Source organism: Bactrocera latifrons, unplaced genomic scaffold, assembly GCF_001853355.1.
Source record: "Bactrocera latifrons isolate USDA-ARS-PBARC rearing strain unplaced genomic scaffold, ASM185335v1 scaffold_136, whole genome shotgun sequence".
NCBI lineage: Eukaryota > Metazoa > Arthropoda > Insecta > Diptera > Tephritidae > Bactrocera > Bactrocera latifrons.
In genome coordinates this window covers 454,417-474,901 of record NW_017534808.1, presented here as the reverse complement: position 1 = coordinate 474,901, position 20,485 = coordinate 454,417, and the positions used below count along the sequence as shown (strand labels likewise).

At 35.2% G+C, this 20,485-nt stretch overlaps 1 long non-coding RNA gene across 1 annotated transcript in view; it reads left to right on the top strand.

Moving 5' to 3' along the window:
• The window catches only part of LOC108965181, a 118,275-nt gene that overhangs the window by 71,916 nt on the left and 25,874 nt on the right, over positions 1-20,485 (top strand). Inside the window, exon 3 of the long non-coding RNA XR_001993096.1 lies at positions 10,830-10,954. This is a non-coding gene — a long non-coding RNA (uncharacterized LOC108965181). The remainder of the gene's footprint in view (positions 1-10,829; positions 10,955-20,485) is intronic.

Sequence of the window (20,485 nt, the reverse complement as noted above, 5' to 3'; positions counted from 1 at the left end):
TATTTCCAAAATATAATTTAATTTAGATTTTTCAACAATACAGTGAGAGTTACCTTCAAACAACATCGATGCGAATTGGCATTTACCACTATAGGACAAGAAGGGAACAGTTCAGTTCGAGAAGTAACTAGACCACACTTAATTCCAAACTACAGACAGAGAATGATTGCGCACACACATATTTATAATATAAGCCAACACAATTGTATGTGCACGCCTACAGCACATTACGACAAGTTGAAGGACAAGATGAACAGCAGTCAGCAGCCAGCAGCCAGTTGCCTAGGAGCAGCCATTAAGCACATCTCAGACACCAAAAGTAAACAAACGTTCAAACACACATACTCACTCCTTCAGCTGCTTGCATATTTTCTATAAAGTTTGGCCATTGATTATGCCCTAACATTGATTGCTCGCCACAAAAGACGGTTACGAACATGTAAAAAGGCAACAACAATGAGAAAGTACGTCATAAAATTAACTGTTTTTCTTAATCCGCACAGACGCTCAATGAACTGCTGTGATATCTTTCAGTTAAGTCAATAAAGAGCAAAACTTTAAAACGTTTTATGGCCAAGCACTCAGGCCACTTAATCTGTACATGGATGTGCACCACCAGGCTCTCGCCGTTACACCAACTCTACGCGCGCTGAAATCCTTTCGCGTCACCACTGAGCCGCTGGCGCCATGTTTGTCCGTTCTAATGACCCGCATCGAGCAAACAAATTTGCTTTATAGCCGCAAACTCATATTCGTGTAAACACATTAAATTCTGAACCGTTCTACACACACGCTGTCGCAATGTGGAGCGTACATATGATATTTAAATATAATTTTTCAGACCGTTTTTATTAATTTGAGCGAAGAGGAGCCAATATATGCCGTGCTGTTAAGCTTTTTTTATGTTATATTTTTAAAGCCTTTGAAATTTAATTTTCGAACTAACAAATACAAATGTTGCTACTAGACTACTCGGATATTAAAACCTTGTATTCTGGCTTGTATGCGTACACCACGGCGTATGAGCATTACTGTTCGCATTATGTTAACAAATAAGTTAAAAAATTGTATGTAGAGTGACAAGAAAAATCTGATACGCCACAGTATCTTCTAAAACTCAAAAAAAATTTAACTACAGTAATTTCGAAATCGAAATTATTTTTCAAAATGAGGGTATAAAGTTACTGAGTACTTATAGAGTTCATTAAACCAGCTGGGAAAGAAACCAAAGATATTTTCCACTAGAAAGCGTCAACTGCTTAAAAAAAAAAACAACAAATGATTTTTTCGGCAAAATCAATTTATTTTATTCAAAATAGGCTCCTTCTGCTTCAATACAGCTTTTTGCCCAGTCCAAAAGCATTGCGAACGAGTGTTTTAGCTCGTTGGCCGGTATGGTCGCCAGTATGCCGGTGCAAGCCTTTTGAATAGCTTCTACGTCTGCATAACGCTTTTCCTTCATGGGCAAATGCATTTTTCCGAAAAGTAAGAAGCCGCACGGTGCCATATTTTGTGAATACTGGGAATGGTTAGTGGTTAAAATGTGATTTATTGTCAAATAATCGGTCACATGATGTCCTTCAAATGTTGAATTTTGGTCGTCAGTCAACTTGTGCGGAACATCGGAAAATCTAATTTTCTAAAAAAAATCTTTATCTTTTTCAAGCGTTCCTAAGCAAAATTAGCAAATTCACGACGTGTATGGTGGGCCAACGGCTTCAGTTCTTCAGTGGGAACAATTTTATATGGATGCAAGCATAAATTCTTCTTTAAGATCTGCCAGATTGTGTTTTGAGACTGTTCCAATTCCTGAGAACGCCTTGGAATCGTTAAATTGCGGTCTTCAGCAGCATTTGTCTAAACGGCAGCAATGTCTTCATTACTTCAAGCGGTTTTTTGTCTTATTGACACTGGAATATTATGGAACGAAAATGTACCCAAGAAATTTTCAACAATTCGACGAATAGCGAGCTCAAGTGAAAGCTTATTACGACCATAAAACTGCAAAAGGGTACGAAAATTTGCTATTGAATAATTTATTATTTTGTTGTTCTTGTGCATATCTTTTACCAATATGACCAATTACTAAACACAATGAGAAAATTAATTATCATGACATTGAAAATGGCGGAAATGCCTCCTAGAAATCATATCATCCCTATTGGAAAACGCCATATTTGAGATATCGATGAATACATTATTTTTAGAGAATACTAGATATTTTAGCATAAAAGTATCGAAATATGGAAAACCTTTTTTTTCACACTAGGTTTGCCCCTTAATAAGTTTAAGTAAGTGAAACTAATGTAATTTCTTTTACTTTATATCCGCAGAATCCAGAATTGTTATTTGGTAAATACTTGATTCGATATCCAATCCTTTCAATTCCATATACGAGGTGTGTTCAAAAAGTATCGCGAATTTTGGGTTACGTATATTCGAATTTCGAATTTTTTGTTTCGTTATGTTGGTACTCATGTCTCTCACTTATGCCGACAAGCTCGGCMTTTTGAATGTTCATTTAATTGTTGACAGCTGCTTTGCTTGCATGTGTTTTGGATCGTCTTCGATTTTTACCTATTCAAAAAAATGGATCAAAGAACCTGTGTTTGTGTGAAAAACGAAATTAAGTACGCGGATACATTCCGAATGTTGACTGTGGCATACGGGCCACAAGCTACCATGGACCGAAGCAACGTTTATCGGTGGTACAAAATGTTCTCAGAAGGCCGAGAAGATGTGACAAAAATTGGCTTTTGCACCACGATGACGCCTCTGCTCACACATCGTTGCTTGTGCGCGACTTTTTGGCCAAAAACAACACACTAATGATGCCGCAGCCACCGTATTCCCCAGATCTGGCTCCCTGTGACTTTTTCTTGCTGCCTAAACTGAAGAGACCCATGAAAGGACGACGTTACGCTTTTCTTGACGAGATAAAGACGGCATCGAAGGAGGATCTAAAGAAGAAAAAAAATGATTTTTTGAAGTGCTTCGAAGATTGGAAAAMCCGTTGGCACAAGTGTATAATATCTCATGGGGATTACTTTGAAGGAGACAAAATAGATATTCATGACTACATAAATAATTTTTTAAAAAACACAAAATTCTTCATGTATAATCTAAATTTTTATATTGCCCATGTAAATCAACCTTATATTTCCTTTAGTAATCTTATTCAATAATTTTATATTTATATTTTTACGCTCGCAAGTTAAAAGACACTTTGTAAGCCAACTTAAATAATATTGTAAAAACTGAAAGTCAAGTGTCAAAATCGTCAAATTTCCATCTCAAAAAATTATCACTTCCCCACAATTTCAACTATCATTAATTAAACTTAAATTGTTATTTTTATTATTTTGGTTTCTAAGAGCTACTGTGACTTTCTGTTTGATGAGTAGTGAAATGCCTGCATTAAATTTCAATAACAAAATGACCGCGCAAAATTGCCGCATTTAAGATAAATGGAGAATCAAATTTCTGTCATTTTTCAAGAATATATGCATATAATATTTTTATGAACAGCCGAAAGCCTTTGATGCTAGCGCTGCGTACTTTAGTTTATTTAATAATTTGTTTATTATGTAAGCTTTAATAAAATAAAATAAAAATAAAATAAAATTTTTATGAATTTTTAACGAGTACATTGATTATAATGCTCTGATTTACAAACTGCATGCAAAAGTATCATTGCAAATCAATTTGTTTTTAAATAGTTATTGAATATTTCTCGTTTATTTTCAGAAATTTCAAAAAATATTTTGGAATTAACATCAATTATTATGACGAATTCTGACAATACCTTCATATTGGTATAGCTTTAATAAATGGCAATAATATTTAAGGCTAGGTTGGTTTGCGCCAGACCGCAGGTGCTCTCACTTAAGGGGATATTCTACGCTAGAATTTTGAAAAATTTTTCGTATATTTAAAGTTTAGACCCTTAAGAATATATCCTCCAAAGGATTTTTAAAAATTCAAATTGTTTTATGAGCTACAGTTACATTAGTGCCGCACTACCTAGCCCGGTAGGTAGACTCACTTCTTTAAACGCGTTTTCCTCGAAACTACTTTTTTCCACACGGTACCGGCATTATCTCAAGTTCTATTACTTGAAATTTTATGTGAACCTTGTTTATATAATCCTTTATCCTTTATCTTTATATAATCCTTAATCTTTTGTTTTTAATATTAAAAAAAAAAAATCAGGAACTTCCAAAAAAAACGTAAAAAATTATTTTTATTTTCAGGCAGTCGCCATGTAAAAAAAAAAAAGAAAATCGTGCTAGCATTCCGAGACCTGCGGTGTTTTTCTAGGTTCTATTGCTTCAGACATCTCTGTAGCAGCCGAATAAAATTGCGCCTCGTCTACCTTTACGATTCCTTCAATCAAAGACTTAGTATTGGCGATACGAAGAACCTCAATTGTCGCTTTGTTGTTCACTAGAGATTCATGTACTTTCTGGTTTGAACAAAAGCACACTTGGCGATTTCTGTAACGCCAACAATTTCGGCCTGAAAGAACGACGTAAAGATAACTAAAGAAGAATATTGCTACTTTTCCTGGTTTTTCCTTTGATCCGACGGTGAATATGTAGAGTTACCGTTGGAACTGTCGATCACAGAACCAATGGTCCTTTATTATCTACTGGGGAATGAAAACGCTCTTTTTTTATTTTTCATGGGTCTCCTTCTCTCGGTTGCATTTTCAATATATATCTAGTTCATTTAAAAGTTCACTTATTATACCATTCCGGCATTACGTCGAGTCTGGTCCCAAAGATCTAAAATCATAAGTCGGCTGGCCGAAAGCATTGTATCAGAATTCACTTGAATATTTATTGGTCGCATATCGAGAATAACGTTCAGAGACATTGTTGATGTAGTTTTTATTCCGCTCGCAATCTCCAGCTAGAAGGCCGGTTGCACCTATTCCAGGAAATTAATGAGGTACCGTTAGGCCGTGATCCTCCACCCAGTTGGAGGAGATGAGATGTTTCATTTCTAAGAGCCCGGATAGCTATTTAGATTCTTCCCGGAACAAAGGACAACTAAGTTGAAAATATTTTATAAAAAAGTAATAATTTTCCGCAATCCCTCTCGTAAAGTCATATGACAACTCGAAATACCTAAAATATTTGAAATAATATAATTCATCTTCTAGTATGAAAGACGCACCATTTAACTGTGTATCACCCAACAACGAATGATATTTTAATTAAATCAGCAACAGAGTCAACGACATCTGTTGACCAAATTGTCATAATACGATTTACATAAATCCATGACAACTTACGAGCGACCGTTGCCCGGCATTATGCGCTGAACGAGAAAAAGTCATTACACATATACAAATCATGCACAAATTGATTTTCTCCATTTACTATGGTCATTTCGCAGCATTCCAAACAGCAAAACCATTCACAGGATCACACCCAACAAAACAGCGCTGTAACTGTTACAACTATTGTCTACAACAAAAGCTACTACTGTAGTAAATCTTCAGCAGACTGTGCGCAAAGTGGCGCGCTCTCTAGCAAACATGTCAGCAGTGATTTGACGTGGTTAACGGTTCATTGCGTTGCATCCTAACCTCAAACTTAACGAATGCGATGAGTTACACGACACGACGCTGAAGCAGCTACATGCACTATGCGCAAATGATTCGTTGCCTTTTTGTCCTTCAATTCATCAAGCAATGAACGCGACAACACCAACGTCACGAACTTGTTTTGTCACCGAAAACACGCTGTTTTAGTATCCTCATTTTTACAGTTCTTGATTATTAAGATTTTTATTTGACGAACATTTCAGGCGAATGAGATAAGAAGTAAGATCTAAGATTCTAAATTTCCAATTCGCTACTTGTTGGCACTTGACTGATGATTATTTTTACTGTGGATGGCTTTTTGTTGCTACATTTGTGATTGTTGTGTTTTTGGTTTGTACGCATTAAAGTGAATGCCATCGCTAGCAGTACTCACCGCATTTGTTGTTAATATTATTTAGAGCGTAAGTTACCCAGTTGGAAATAGAATTTACTGTTGTTAAGATATCAAAAGGAGTACTTTGGACCTTATTGAACCATTAATTACCTATTTCCCTTTTTTCCAATACCTACTGTTGTAGGTCCAAATGTTTTATAGTTGTATGATATACCTATTATTTTTAAAAACCAAAACAAAAAAAAAACCAGGTCGAAAATCAGTTCCATTTCAAATCTCAAAGGAACTGGTTTCGACCTCTGGGTTCCAAAAAAGCTGGAATGTCGTAAAAACTATAAAATATTTGGATCTTATCATATTGTTTTATAAATGTTTTCGTGCTGGCGTGGGTCCAGTTTGGGGCCATATGACAGTATTAAAGCGTCGAATATTTTATGTTCTCTTTCAAGGCGTCAATCATCTTGAGCTTAGCTGTGAAGACAACCGACTTCACATAATCTCACATAAAATAGTGCAGCGGTATTTAATCGCATGATTTTGGAGGCTATGCCACAAGTCTGCGGAATGAAATAATACGCTCATCAAAAGCTTTCTTCAATATATGGATTGTTTTGTTGGTTGTAAGGCATGTAGCATCGTCTTTGTGGAGCCAAAAATCGCCTCCATCAACATCCACTAATTCAGGCAAAAAAAATACATTAATTCTGGTTCCATAATATACCCCATTGACTGTACCATTAGGTCGGTTTATTTAAAAAAAAATAGATACCAATGATTTCCTCTGCCTAAGCAAGCAATGACTTTTTGAGGATGTAATTAGAGCCGCGAACCAACTCCCAGAAGGTAGTTGTTTTTAATGTTCCCAGGTTCACCCTGTTAAAAGGCTAAGTCCACAATTGACTCACTCCCAGTCCTCTTCACCTGCACTTATTACACCAACTTAGTAATTAGGGGAGAGGATCGTACTCCGCAAGCTGCCACGGTTTTAACGCAGAGTGTCTCTTCCTCATACTCAAGCGACGGAATACTTTAGACAGCCCAGGACAAAAGAAAGTCCAAAAAAGCATCAGTCAAGAAGTCATAATCTGAGTTGAATGCGAGGTGAAATTCTGATAGGGCTTTTCACAAGCTGTATATATCATATGTCATTTGGTGTTACCCAGGACGTTAATGTTTCAAGTTCTTACATGGAAACTTTTTTATTTGTGAAGGGTATTCCAGCTTTCGAGGCGACCATTTGTTGATGATCCATGATCTTTTTCGCACATTATTGTCGTATTTGATCCACTTTCGTGTTCGCACTCGCTTCAGAAATGGCTCGATTTCATTTCGTTTTATCAAATAATCGCAGATGTTAATTGCTTCCATTAAATTTTTTTAAGGCAATTCATATGGTACCCAAACATCGAGTTTTTTTTTTTTTTTTTTTTTTTTTTTTTTTTTTTTTTTTTTTTTTTTTTTTTTTTTTTTTTTTTNTTTTTTTTTTTTTTTTTTTTTTTTTTTTTTTTTTTTTTTTTTTTTTTTTTTTTGTAGCCAGCCTTTTTTTAAATGATTCAAAACCGTTTGATGATGAATGTTAAGTTTCTTAGCGATGTCATAACTGCTTATGTGACGGTCCTGGCCAATCTTTTCCATAATTTCATCGACTTTTTCATCGAAAGGTCGACCAGAGCGAGGTACATCTTTCACATCGAAATTTCCATCGAAGCAAACGAACCATTGTTGTGGTACACGAACTGATCGTCTCTATAAACTTCACAAATTTCCTTGCTGGTTTGCATGGCATTCTTCTGTTTTTTATACAAAAATTTCAAAATATAGCGAATTTCTTCATTACTCACTCATTTTTGAACAGCTGTAACTTATTTCACCTTTCCAACAATATATGGTATGACACAATGTGATTGGTAGTACTGGAGGTAGACGACTGCAACAACATCTATTGGCAAAATACGAAAAGACTTTATCGACTACCAAAGGTTATAGTCCTTCAACCACTACAAGTATTCTAACTCAGTAGTAGGAATGCCAGTGAGAACTGACAAGGAAGCAGTGGTAGTGCTTGCAAAAAATATACAAAAAATTATATATTGTATAGACCCATATACATAATAGATACCCTCTAGTACCCTCTCTACAAGTCTTATAGTGCTTACAAGCTTGAAGTGGAAACCGATGGAGAAATGTCTTCACATTGTCGCGCTTCCATCACCATTAGTGTCACCAATTTTAGCATCAGCAACTTGTTCACTCATATCTCTGCACATATTCTTCACAATTTCTGCCACCGCCATTGTCTCCGCAATCTATATCAGCCACATTCTATTCGATTTCGAAGTGAAACGCGTCGTTTCAGCGTCACTTTGGGCGCCATTCAGACGCGCTGAAATAAAAATAAACAACAATACAATTTTTATTGTGCAACATATACATATGTGTGTGCATGTGTGTGTGAATATTTTTCGCCATTTTCCACTCCGTTACTATTTCTTTTTTCTGCGAGGCAGCTTACCAATTTGCACTGGCAATTCGTAGGATTTATGTTTGTTTTCCTTCCGCGATGACTATGCTATGAGTATCTGTGTTGTTTCAGCTACCAATTGACCACACAAGCACTTCGGGAAAAGAATTTAGTAAAGTGTAATTTGTTATTTTTTTTTTTTTTTTTTTTTTTTTTTTTTTTTTTTTTTTTTTTTTTTTTTTTTTTTTTTTTTTTTTTTTTTGTGTTTAAATTGAGTGCGTATCGCTTGCAGATAGTTTAGAGTTTTACAGTTTAGATGATGATGAATATCAGAAAACAAAGCGAGTAAATAGTTTAGAACCTCTATGAAAACGTAAATACTCTTATATATTGGTAATTGGTATGTTTCCTGATGGAATCTGTAGCGAATTCGTTAAATCTGGTGAGGTTTTGAGTCAAATATGTGTCCTTTGAGCTTTTGTTTTCTGAAATTTCTAAGAATAATTAGCTAGTTATCAATATATACAGTCCATTTGGAGAGTTTCGTTTGTAAAGATATAATCGATAGTGAGGCTTAAAAGAATATGTCACAAAACTTTGTCTTGAACATTGCTAGATAACTTGACACTGACGGCTCGAAAACGTAGAAAAGCATTTTTGCAAGTTTTGCAGGACCGCAGTCATAATCAACCGGTATTCAAAGCAATCTCAGTTTACGAAATTACAGCTCTATTGTTCTAGGAGTGCATAGAACGGCTAACTAGCCTATCAAATAGCAACCAAGTGCATTTGGTTACCACGTCACAAGATTATGACCGGGAAAGAGCTTATAATGAGCTTTTTCGCGCTGCAGCTGCTATCAGGATGCCAAGACCGAAAACCTGTGTTACGGTTGATCACTTTACTTTTAAAAGAGCTGTTCCACAGGGAGGATAAAGAGGCAAAGTAGCTTAAGTATCTTAAGTATATTTACAACCTCACTAGGTTTAGAAGTGTAATCAACCTCCTAAGAAACGAATTCTGGCTATTTGTGGAATGTCATACACTTTTCTTCTATAACTTTTCTAAGCATTTTACTAGGCATCTTAATCCTAAAATTTTTTTTAATTATATTAAATTATAAGCTTGCTTCTCTCAATCGAAGTACGCTTTAACTACACTAAAAACCAAATTGATTTTACTGTTTAAGTAACATCTGCTAAAAACAAATCATTACTTTTCAAATAAATGGTTTCAGTAATCAGAAGAAGACACTTTAGTGCCATATACACCGCTTATGCGATTATAGCCGAGTTTACAACATCGCGCCAGTCGTTCTTCCTTTTCGCTCTTCGGCAAGTATTGCGCCGAGTACTCTTAGAGAGGCAGTATTTTCATCCATTCGAACGAAATGACCAAGCCAGCGTACCCATTGTCTCTTGATTCGCTGAACAATCACTGTCGTCGTATATATTATATCACACAGCTCATCGTTCAATTGAGTGCGATATTAGCCGTTGACAATGCGCATCATAAATCTTCCGCAGAAGTTTTCTCTTGAAAACTCGTAACATCGATTCACAGATATCATCGTCCATGTCTCTGCACCATATCGAAGGACAGAGACAGTGAATTGTAGAATTTTGTCTTTGTTCGTCGAGAGAGGACTTTACTTCTCAATTGCCTACTCAGTCCAAAGTAACACCTCTTGGCAAGAGTTATTCTGCGTTTGATTTCAATGCTAACGCTGTTGTTGATGTTAACTATGGTGCAAAAAAGATAAAATTATCTTCGACTTCGGAGTTGTAACTGTCTACAGTGACGTGGGAGCCAAGACGCGAGTTCTATGACTGTGTGACACAGTCATCGGCGTACGCCAGATGCAGTTCAGGAGGACCTTGCCGATCTTGACGGAGCTTTTGGTATTGCTCAAAGTCAGTTTCTCATGTCGGTATGTCCAGTTGTATAAGTGCTGCGGTATAGATTACTCTATATTGCGTTTGAAAGAAAACCCATATTTACAGTCTGTGTCAGTTAGTTTGAAATGTGAATGCGTATACGTTTTGGTTTCATCAAATCCATCTTTTGCTTTAATCAAGTTCTTAATTAGATCTGCACTGTCAACAATTGAACCACCTGCAGGAAGCCGAAATTTCCTATTTTGTTTAATAGAGGCGCAATTGTGCTCCTTTAGGACTACGATAGGACTCACATCAGTAGGTAAACACCTTAAGGTACGCGTGTCCAGGCCTTTTCCAAATAGGTAGCTTCGCTCTAAGATGCTTTAAAAATTTAAAATCATATCTCTACTTTTCCGTACTTGCTGGGACTATAAATGAAACAAATACACTTAATATGGACTTTATTTATACATACATATTACAATTGAATCACTTCTTTTCATTTTCAATTCTTCATTTATTTGTTTGTGTTTTTTCCAGCTCCCCATTTGCTTGTGTTGTCTTTGTGTGACCTTTGATTGCGGGTCGATATTTTCTTTACGCTTCCACGTTTCGAGAATCCAATTACAACAACAACACGAATATACCAATTTCGAACACTAAATGTAAGTAAAAAGTTATAGCCACAATGTGCACATCACGACTTCTGTAGAAACTTTTCAATCAAATCCACCACATAATTGATATGTATATACTCAAACACTTATTTTATAAATATATATATATATATATTTCTATGTATATGTAGAGAGATAGCGAGACTTCAGAGTCTATTTTGGGTTTTCACTTATTTGTTTCTCTTCATTTTCTTGTCTTCTTTGTTTCTTTATTAATCTACGGCAATGACCAATGAATTAAGCTCTTTTTGGCACGAAATTTCTCTCACCACACAGCTAACCGCTCCAACTTTATACGCTTTATGAATTTACGTTAAAGTTTTTCAAGATTCTTTACTTAATATAGCGACATTTTCTCTTGTTCCTACTTCTATTTTTTCGCATTATTTCTGGCCCTCAAAATATAAAAGCGTTAACAAGTCAGGCGTTCAACAGAGCATTTTCGAGCATATTTGTGTTGTTCTAGTTCCTTAACTTCACACTAATCTCCACTCATCATTATCGCAAGCGCTTCCGGGCGGAGCTACACTCTGTTTATCGGCAGTGCCCTCTTTTCTGCCACTATGCGGAGCAATAAAACTGATGTCACGTTTTTATGACGTTGTTGATGAGTTGTTATCTTTGATTTCGTTTTGCTGCATACTGCACACCAGCTCAGTGTCACTACTGTTCCACCAGCCCCTCTTGCATGCCTCTCCAATCTGCTGGCATAGCGATTCATACTCTGAAGGGTAGCGGTATTTAGTGCGCCGCCCACGCAGTGTTGCTTTTTTCGCGTGCAAATCTCTGTGCGCTCAAGCAGATTGTCGGTTATTTCCCTTACTTCAACTCGTAAGTGTCTGGGCATCAAGGCTCCGCTTTTTGTTGTCACTTTTCCTTAATTTTGGCGTTCATTGCACACTTCGTTGTGGCGGTGTGGCTGCCACATTTGTTTGCTTGCTTATTTACTCAAGCTCTTCAATTTTTCCTCAAAAGCATATTTCAAGTGCAGTCATAAAATTTTTATGTCAACATTCCCCTCCATTTAACACGCATTCAAGGATATTTAATATGTGCTCGCTTCGAAGTACTCGGAAGCATTAGCGAAACTAATTTTGCTTGTCAGCTTTATGTGCTCGATTTCAATTATATAACTAATTAGGCTCTTAGTGTGCGCCTCAATGAGTTGAAATTTGTTATACCTACTTATGTCTGTGTAAATGGTATAGGTCGCACCATCCATTGATGGATGCTAAGGTGATAGTCAAACTCATATGTAACAGCATTAATTTCAACACAATATCTTAATACATATACATGTAGAATAAGACCGTCTATGTTGTGGTTTACACACCAAAGCATAATCCAACCTGTGGAATCATATTGGTCAAGTCTTTTTTAATCACTGACATTTTTTATTCAGAAAAATTTTGATGAAAACATTTTTTTTTTTTTTTAATATATTTTTGTGAACTTGAAACATCAAACAAATGTTGTGACTGTATTTCAGAAAATGTGTAATTAGAAACTCCTCTGCGGTATAATTAATTGAGTGCTTTGAATTATAAATATAGTTTCCAAACAGCCTTTTTAACGTCTCATTAATCTGCTTGTGTTTACTTCCTTCAAGATGTCACTTCACGGTTCCCAAATATTTACTTAGTTCCAAAATGTTGATAATTGTTCTTCAGAAAACGATTTTATACACGTTAGAGTTCACATGATATTCGTTATATTTTTTGAGGAGAATTTTTGTTACAAAAATATAAGTAAATGGAAAAATTCCTGACGAAGTTCACAGAATATTATTTAGATGATGTTCTTCGGGCACAAACGGGTGAAAATATCATAAAGTATTAAGCCTTATTAATTTATAGTCAATGGATTGAAAAAATAAAGCAAAATACTAGTGTGCATAATTATAATTTTAGAAACAAAGCCCTTACTAAATTTTCACAGTAAACGGATCGATTCGTTCGTATGGCAACCGTGCCTGTGTGAAAACTGAGAAAAAATCAAAATCATTACACCGATTAGTTATTTTTATAATGTAATATCTTTCTTCATATACGCAAATGTTTAAAGGTACTACATTGTGACATAAAAATACCCGGGAATTGTATATAAAACGCAAACTATTTAATTATTCAGCAATATTTCTTTTGCCGCCTTCAAAGTACTCAACAACAGACTTAATACATTTAAACCAAAAAATTTTTCAATCCTTGAAGCACTTTTCATAAGCAATTTTTGGGGAGGTTTTCAGCTCCTTCAGCGAATTTTCTTTTATTTTTTCGATCGACTGAAAAAAGGTTTCATTGCGATGATTGTAAACTTATTTGCATGTTAAACTCATAAACATATATCTCAAGCTTAGGCTCAATTAGGCTCATTGAGTTCGCTGGGGGTAACCAAACTAAGTATTATCCTGCTACAAAAACCTGATTTTTTTTCAACCTAGGTGCCCAATGTCTTTCAAGTTAAGCAATGTGAGCTGTGGAATATATCCCGACTCATCTGTTTGAAATTTTTGAAAGTGAGATCTTAAAGGTAGGAGTCCTATAATAACACTTGTACTATTACTAAGTTTTCTTTTACCTAAAAATAGAAGTTTTTGGCCTGTCCGCTATCAACACTATCCGAAAGTAAGCCAAGACCAGAAGTGATACTTTAGAGTCTCTTGCTTCAAATAACCCATAAAGAGCTGAATGTATTGGGGCAACTTATGGTAATTGTGTTGTCAGCTGTTCCAGAGCGTGTCAGCTCCCCTATTCATTAAATTTTATCCTGTTGATTGGAAACCCAAATGATAATACTTGTTACTTATTGAAAATCCAGTTAATTTGAGATTTTTAATTAGAGACAATTTTTGAGACGATTTTGAAATTTTGTTAGTGACAAAAAATTTCTCAATTGAAGACGAACAAGATGTGTATAAGAGACAGCTATTTTAATTAGAGACAATTTTTGAGACTTGAGACGATTTTGCTATTCTGTAAGTGACAGTCACAAAATCTATTACATTTCATTATTCAGAGATGTTTTTACACTTGAATGAAAATAAATATGTCGATAACATATATTAAATTTTCTATAACATAGTCAAAAGATATAATTATCAATAATAATAAAATATATTTATATATATATATATGTTGACTTTGTTTCATAATATTTACGAAACTTATGTAAAATTTATTTATTTTTAACCTTTTCGTATTTGAGTTGCTTACAAAATATAAAAAAACGGCAATCGATTAATATCTAAGATGATCTCTATTCAGTACATATATTCAAACTGGCAGACAAGAGTTCTTTTTAGTTTTGTGACCTGCTACCTACCAGGTCTCAAATTTGAAGCAATATTTTAAGTCTAACGCTAGAGACTGTTTAGTGAATAGTAACTAGTCACAAATTGAGATTTTACCTCTAAATATCTCAAATAGAGACTAGAGACTGGTTACAGAATCCCGCTATTAATACAGGCGTCATCTCGCTTATCCATCTACTAGAAAGTTTATGAACTTGCCGGTTAGCGCAGAAGCCCATTTGGTGTCTTTTATTATGTCTACGATTTCAGCCTGATAGACTGCACTAGGTACCTAAAGTTTGAAGTTACCTTTTGTGTATGGATTATAACAGAAGAAGCCCTCTTCTCAGCCTATTTAACCTTTGACCTCGAAGATACCTTTTCAAATAAAAAATTGTTCCGTGCAAAGACTTGATTTTGATCGATCAGTTTGTATCTCAGCTAAATCCTATGTTGGCCCGATATCGGAGGTTCCGACAAACGTGCAGCTTCTTGAAGAGAAAAGGAGCGATGTAAAATTTATCAAGTTATAAAAACATATACATATAATATAGGCATACAGTAATTCTTAAAATTATTGGGCGGAAGAGTTCGGACTTTATAAAAAATATTTACCAAGACCATTGAACCTATAATAAAGCATTATTAATAGTTTATTGAAATAATTCTTAACAATGCAACTTAAGCGAGTTGCAAAAACTCGTCCATAGTGACGCTTCAATTTCGAATATAAATATGGCCCATATACCATTTCAACGTATGCATTTGCCTCTTAAACTTCAACCAGCAAAGCTTCTGGAGAAAAATGCAAAATATTATTTGCGCAGCTGTAATTTTACTTTTGTTTGGTGTCACTTCAATTAAAGGTAATGCAAATTTTAGGATTTCACCCGCATCATACCACTTTTGTTATTGTAACCATGTTTTATATTATCTTATCACCTTTTGTTGCAGCACAAGATTGCCGTCCCCTGACGATACAGCTGCTTGTTGGACAAAGGTTCTGCTTACGCAACTGTCCGCCACTATCAAAAAGATGCTTTAACCCATATCGAAATACCCTCATACTAGTGTGTCCACCCAATTGTTGTCTCTCCAGTAAAAAGTGTATACCTTTGACGCGTTTGGGATGAATTAAGGAGTTCAAAAATAAAATTTAAATAACTACATAACTGATACAAAAATACTTGAAATATATTGAGATTTCTATATAATTTTTCACTTTTGGTAAAAACTTTTTGTTTCGAAGTTAAAATATACCATTCGGACACGAAGGTCTAAGAGAGTCTGATATGAATACGTTTGAAGTACTATCATAATTTGTTACTACAACTTCACCTTCTCCCGATGCATTTTTCATATCAGAGTCTCGAGTATCTATTCAGTCTCCGATATACTATATTTGGGATACAAATCTAGACAAAACTAGTCAAAAGTATTTATAAACAATTTTGAACGTAAGATATGAAAAGATGAAAATTGAGGGCGTGGTTCCTAATTCAACTAAACTTGCTGACAGGAAGTCATGGGTGAAATCAGACGATAACCACACCTACTCGCTATACATATACCAGTTATGTTGAAAAAACTACTAAAAGAGCGATAATTGTTTGAATTAATTTGCGAGAGAAGGAAGAGCTTCAAAGTCGACGTCACACTTTGGAAAATGGGCGTCAACCGTCTATCGTTAGGAAAAATCCTACACCCCAGAAACTAATGGACTACTTTCAGTCGATTTTGAAGTGTTGGTTACATGGCATTCCTCTTTTAAATCGTGAAAGTAGACGAAACTGAATCACGACGATGCATATTTCCTGTCCTCCAGAGAATAAATAGCATCAAAAATAATAGAACCCGCACAGCAGGTTTTCTAGTTCACAGGTACAGAACATGTGGACATCTGTGTCTTAATCCAATTTTTTACCGAAAATATCAGTAAAAGTCTAAGGTAGATTAGGTCAATACTTTCATTACCCCCAATCTACATTATATACAGATTTTCGAACTTCCAAGTGATTTAATACTATTATTTCAACAAGCGAGACAAAATAAATTAAAAGATCGTTTTATATTGTTACCTAATACAAAAATTTAAATTTCGGGTTGAATTTATAGGATATACATATGCACTGAAATTCCTCATTACATACAGTCCTCACACCCGGACATTTACCATAACCGGACAAATTTCACGAACACGAAGTTAAAGTTTTCATTAATATTTACAAACAAAAGCAATTAATATAAGCGGACATAAGAACGTTCCAATGACCGGTCACGGACATAATTTTCCAAAGATTTTATTCAAATTATTTCTCATAAATGGGTAAAATTTCTTACTTCCCGCTTTTTAAAGTTCTTATTAATTGTATTCAGTTTAGATATTATCTTGCGCTGGTGCCGTCTGGTTTGCAGTGGCTAACAGAAACTAATGGGATAATTTTCATTCATTCACTCCTGTCTGACATAGGCTCGCGTTTATTAGACCAGTAGAAATATAGTTCTAAGATGCAGCTTCTGACTCTAGGAATACATTTTAAGCACTCGCTCCATTTATGAACAGCCCTCTTCTTCTTCTTGTTACTGGCGTAGACATCGCTTACACGGTTAAAGCCGCGTTAACAACAGCGCTCCCATCATTTGACGCCAATTCAAGACACCAATTGCAGCCAGGCTCTGATCTCTCCAACGGAGTGGAGGTCTTCCTCTATTTCCCCCGGCGGTTACTTCGTTGAATACTTTCAGAGCTGAAATGCTTTTGTCCATTCGGACGATATGACCAAGCCAGCGCAGCCGTTGTCTTTTAAGGAATCGTCTCAGTATGAGCCTCCGAAAAAACATTAATTTTCGCGATTTTTCTTACTTTGAAATTAGCTAATCGGTCCGATTTTTTTTATAAATATATACATTCATGACGAATACAAAATGATTTGTTTTTATGTTTACTTATTGGGTGTATAATAGTTAAATAAATTATTGATATGACACGTAAAAAAAAGTGGTGTTGGTTTGAACGAAATTTATCGATTTTGTCCCTTTTTCGACAGTTTTTCGTAGAAAAAAATGGGAAGATTTCAAAAAAGAAAAAGAGAACTATAGCACGATAGCGAGTGACGTTCTCTTCAAATTGGAACTAGATGTCTTCAAAACTTTTCTTTGAGCTGACTGTAACGTCCGCAATAATTTGAATTTCGATTGCAAAATTTGAGAGAATGTTTATTACAGTGTATACTATCCGATTCCATCGAAAGTGATATTCGACGTTGCCTAACTCCGCTCTCGAATACTTGTAGGGTCGACTCATGAGATGTTGTCATTGTCCATGCTTCTGCACCATATAGCAGGACAGGAATAATAAGTGACTTCTAGAGATGGATTTTTTTTATTCGAGGGAGGACTTTACTTCTCAATTGCCTACTCATTCCGAAGTAGCACCTGTTGGCAAAAGTTATATTGGATTTCCAGGTTGACAATGTTCGGCAAAAATACGAGACCTATCATAAAAAGTTATATGGCAAAGTTATGAAAATAAAAAGATCTACAACTTTTGTATAAACACCTTTTTCACATAACCTCAAATTTTATGTGAAAAATTCCAAGTTTTCAGGGTTTTTTCTTTTTATCTTGTCTTGTTTTTCTTTCACGAAATTTGGTGCAAATTAAGAGTCTTATTTTGTATTTTGTATAGAAATTGTTCAGATCGGACTATATAGCATATAGCCGTCACGCAAACGAATTTATCAAATTTAAGTTCTTGTATGGAAAACTTTTATAATTGAGGAGGGTATTATAACATTAATTCAACTGAATTTCACATTTTTTTTACCCTGTACAGGGTCACGAAGTTTGTAACACCCAGAAGGAGGCGTCGGAGACCCTATGAAGTATATATAATATATAAATGATCAGTATGTTGAGCTGAGCCGATTTAGCCATGTCCGTCTGTCCGTCTGTCGGTATATATGCAAACTAATCAGTTTTTAAGATACGTTTAGAAACCGAACTGTGTGAAGTGCTTGTATGGAAAACTTCCGCATTTGACAATGTATCCTCACAAAAGTGGGTACAGGTTATTTTCTAAGGCAACGATGTAATGTATAAAGAAATTATTCAGATCGGCTCAATATTGCATATAGCTGCCATACAAACCGAACGATCGGAATCAAGTGCTTGTATTGGAGCTTTCGCATTTGACGTGGTATCTTCACGAAATGTAACATGGATTACTGCTTAAGGTAAAAATATAATATCCGAGAAAATGGTTCATATAGCTTCCATACAAACTGAACACATAGTTACTAAAAGAAGTGCACCTGTAAAGGGCTAATATACCCTTACAGCCGAAGTTAACGTTTTTTCTTGTTTTGGTTTAATTTGTTTTAAGACTAATTTCAATCAATCTCTTGTTTCTTTCTAAGCTGCCAAAATTGTCAGAATGCATAAAAGATAATTGCCTCCTTTCTATTAGCTTTAATGGGCAACTTTACACTTACAAATCGTTTTCACTTATTAACAAAGACACTTCATCACCCTTAATGCGCCAAAACAAAAATATAACGCAAATATTTACCTTACTTAACCTCAAAAGCAAGTCATTGGCTTAGTTAAAGCAAGAGCACTTGGCTGCAATCAAAAGTTACTCATACGCCATGATGGATTTGCCACACACACAGACATTCCGTGATGATTTTTTTCTAAAGAAAAACGCACGATTCATCATTTGCTGTAAGCTTCCTCGAATGTGTATGCTTATTTTTTCTCAGCCGCCGCTCTAAAGTCTACATCTTAAACACATTACAATATGAATAAGTCAATCTACTTTGCATGAAAAGCCTACAAAATGTGTCAGATTATCTGACATTCATATGTACATATACGCCTACATACACTTTTCGTTGGAAATGCTAACATTTATTTCACAAAGTATTTGCCAAATTTTTCAGTCTCTCGCTCTTCCTCAGCTTTACGAACTTTTAGGAAGAAAAGACTCCTTTACACCGCAAGGTTCTTTCCCACACACAGACACATTGATAACGCGCTTGAATATTAACCTGATTCATATTACTTTGTTTAGGAGGTGTGGTTAGAAAAAACACAACAACACTTTGGCAATCAATTTTAGTGACTGAAGTAGTGGGGGCAGCTGTTTTGCCATTGAATTGAGCTGAGTCACCTTGGCTTGGTGCAAAAAACGCATTTCGCGATAAATAAATCATTTTGCCCGACTTAAGGTAGCCTTTTATTGCTGCTTACCTGTGTTGATTTTTATTTCATTTACTTACACCGTTAGGTTTCGTAAATTCCACGTTCATGTTTTTTGCAGTTTTTAAAGTCCTTCGACGCTTCTTTGGTTTATCTTGCTTTGCTGCAAAAGCTTTTTATTTTCTTGGCTGTGTTGCGTTATTTGGCGGCAGTCGCCTGCTGAGATTTTAAACTACACAAGTCGGGCGTCAATGACAAGACAATACACCCACCCACAAACTCAAATACAAAGTGCCTCTAAATCAGGTGAGACTACACTAACTTTGTAAAAGAGCTCACAAGCCACATTGTTTTTTTTTTTACTTTCTACAAGAAAAATTACTCCAAAAAACTATGGTATTTTTACGCTCTTGACGTTTGAAAAAATATTAAAAAGAAATTGTTTTACAGATAACGTGGCATGGCTGTACGCGCCTTGACTTTGTGCCAGCCAAACAAAGCTATTTTACTTTCTATTCATCTTGATTTACATTTGTTTGTCACTTTTCCGTGATTTATCATTTTTTCAAACATCTTCCTCGGCTTTCTTCATCTTGTGTTACCTTAAGCCAAACGCTTTATTGTGATTTGTGAGACGCACAGATGGGATCAGCTAAATTGTGTATAGTTTTTTTATTTAACTTTCAATATAGGTATTTGTAAGGTGTTTAAAACCATCCAACCTTTTTATTTTTAATTTCCATCACTGCACTTCACAACTTCATTGAGAAAATAAAAATCGTCACTATTGCAACTGCAAGACTTCTTGCTCTCTAACCTGAAAAGTATGAGCTACACGCCAACAGAGAAATTTATTTTTCTATTTGAAGACACTTTTTAGAATGTTGGTCCTTTCATTGACTTTAGTTATCTCATATTTATCATACCCGCACTCCTTACAGAAATTTTTTCAGAACTTTCCGTAGTAAAGGGCTTCTAAAGGATGTTTTTTTTTTTTTTGAGACATGTGGTTTTCAAGAAGAAATAAA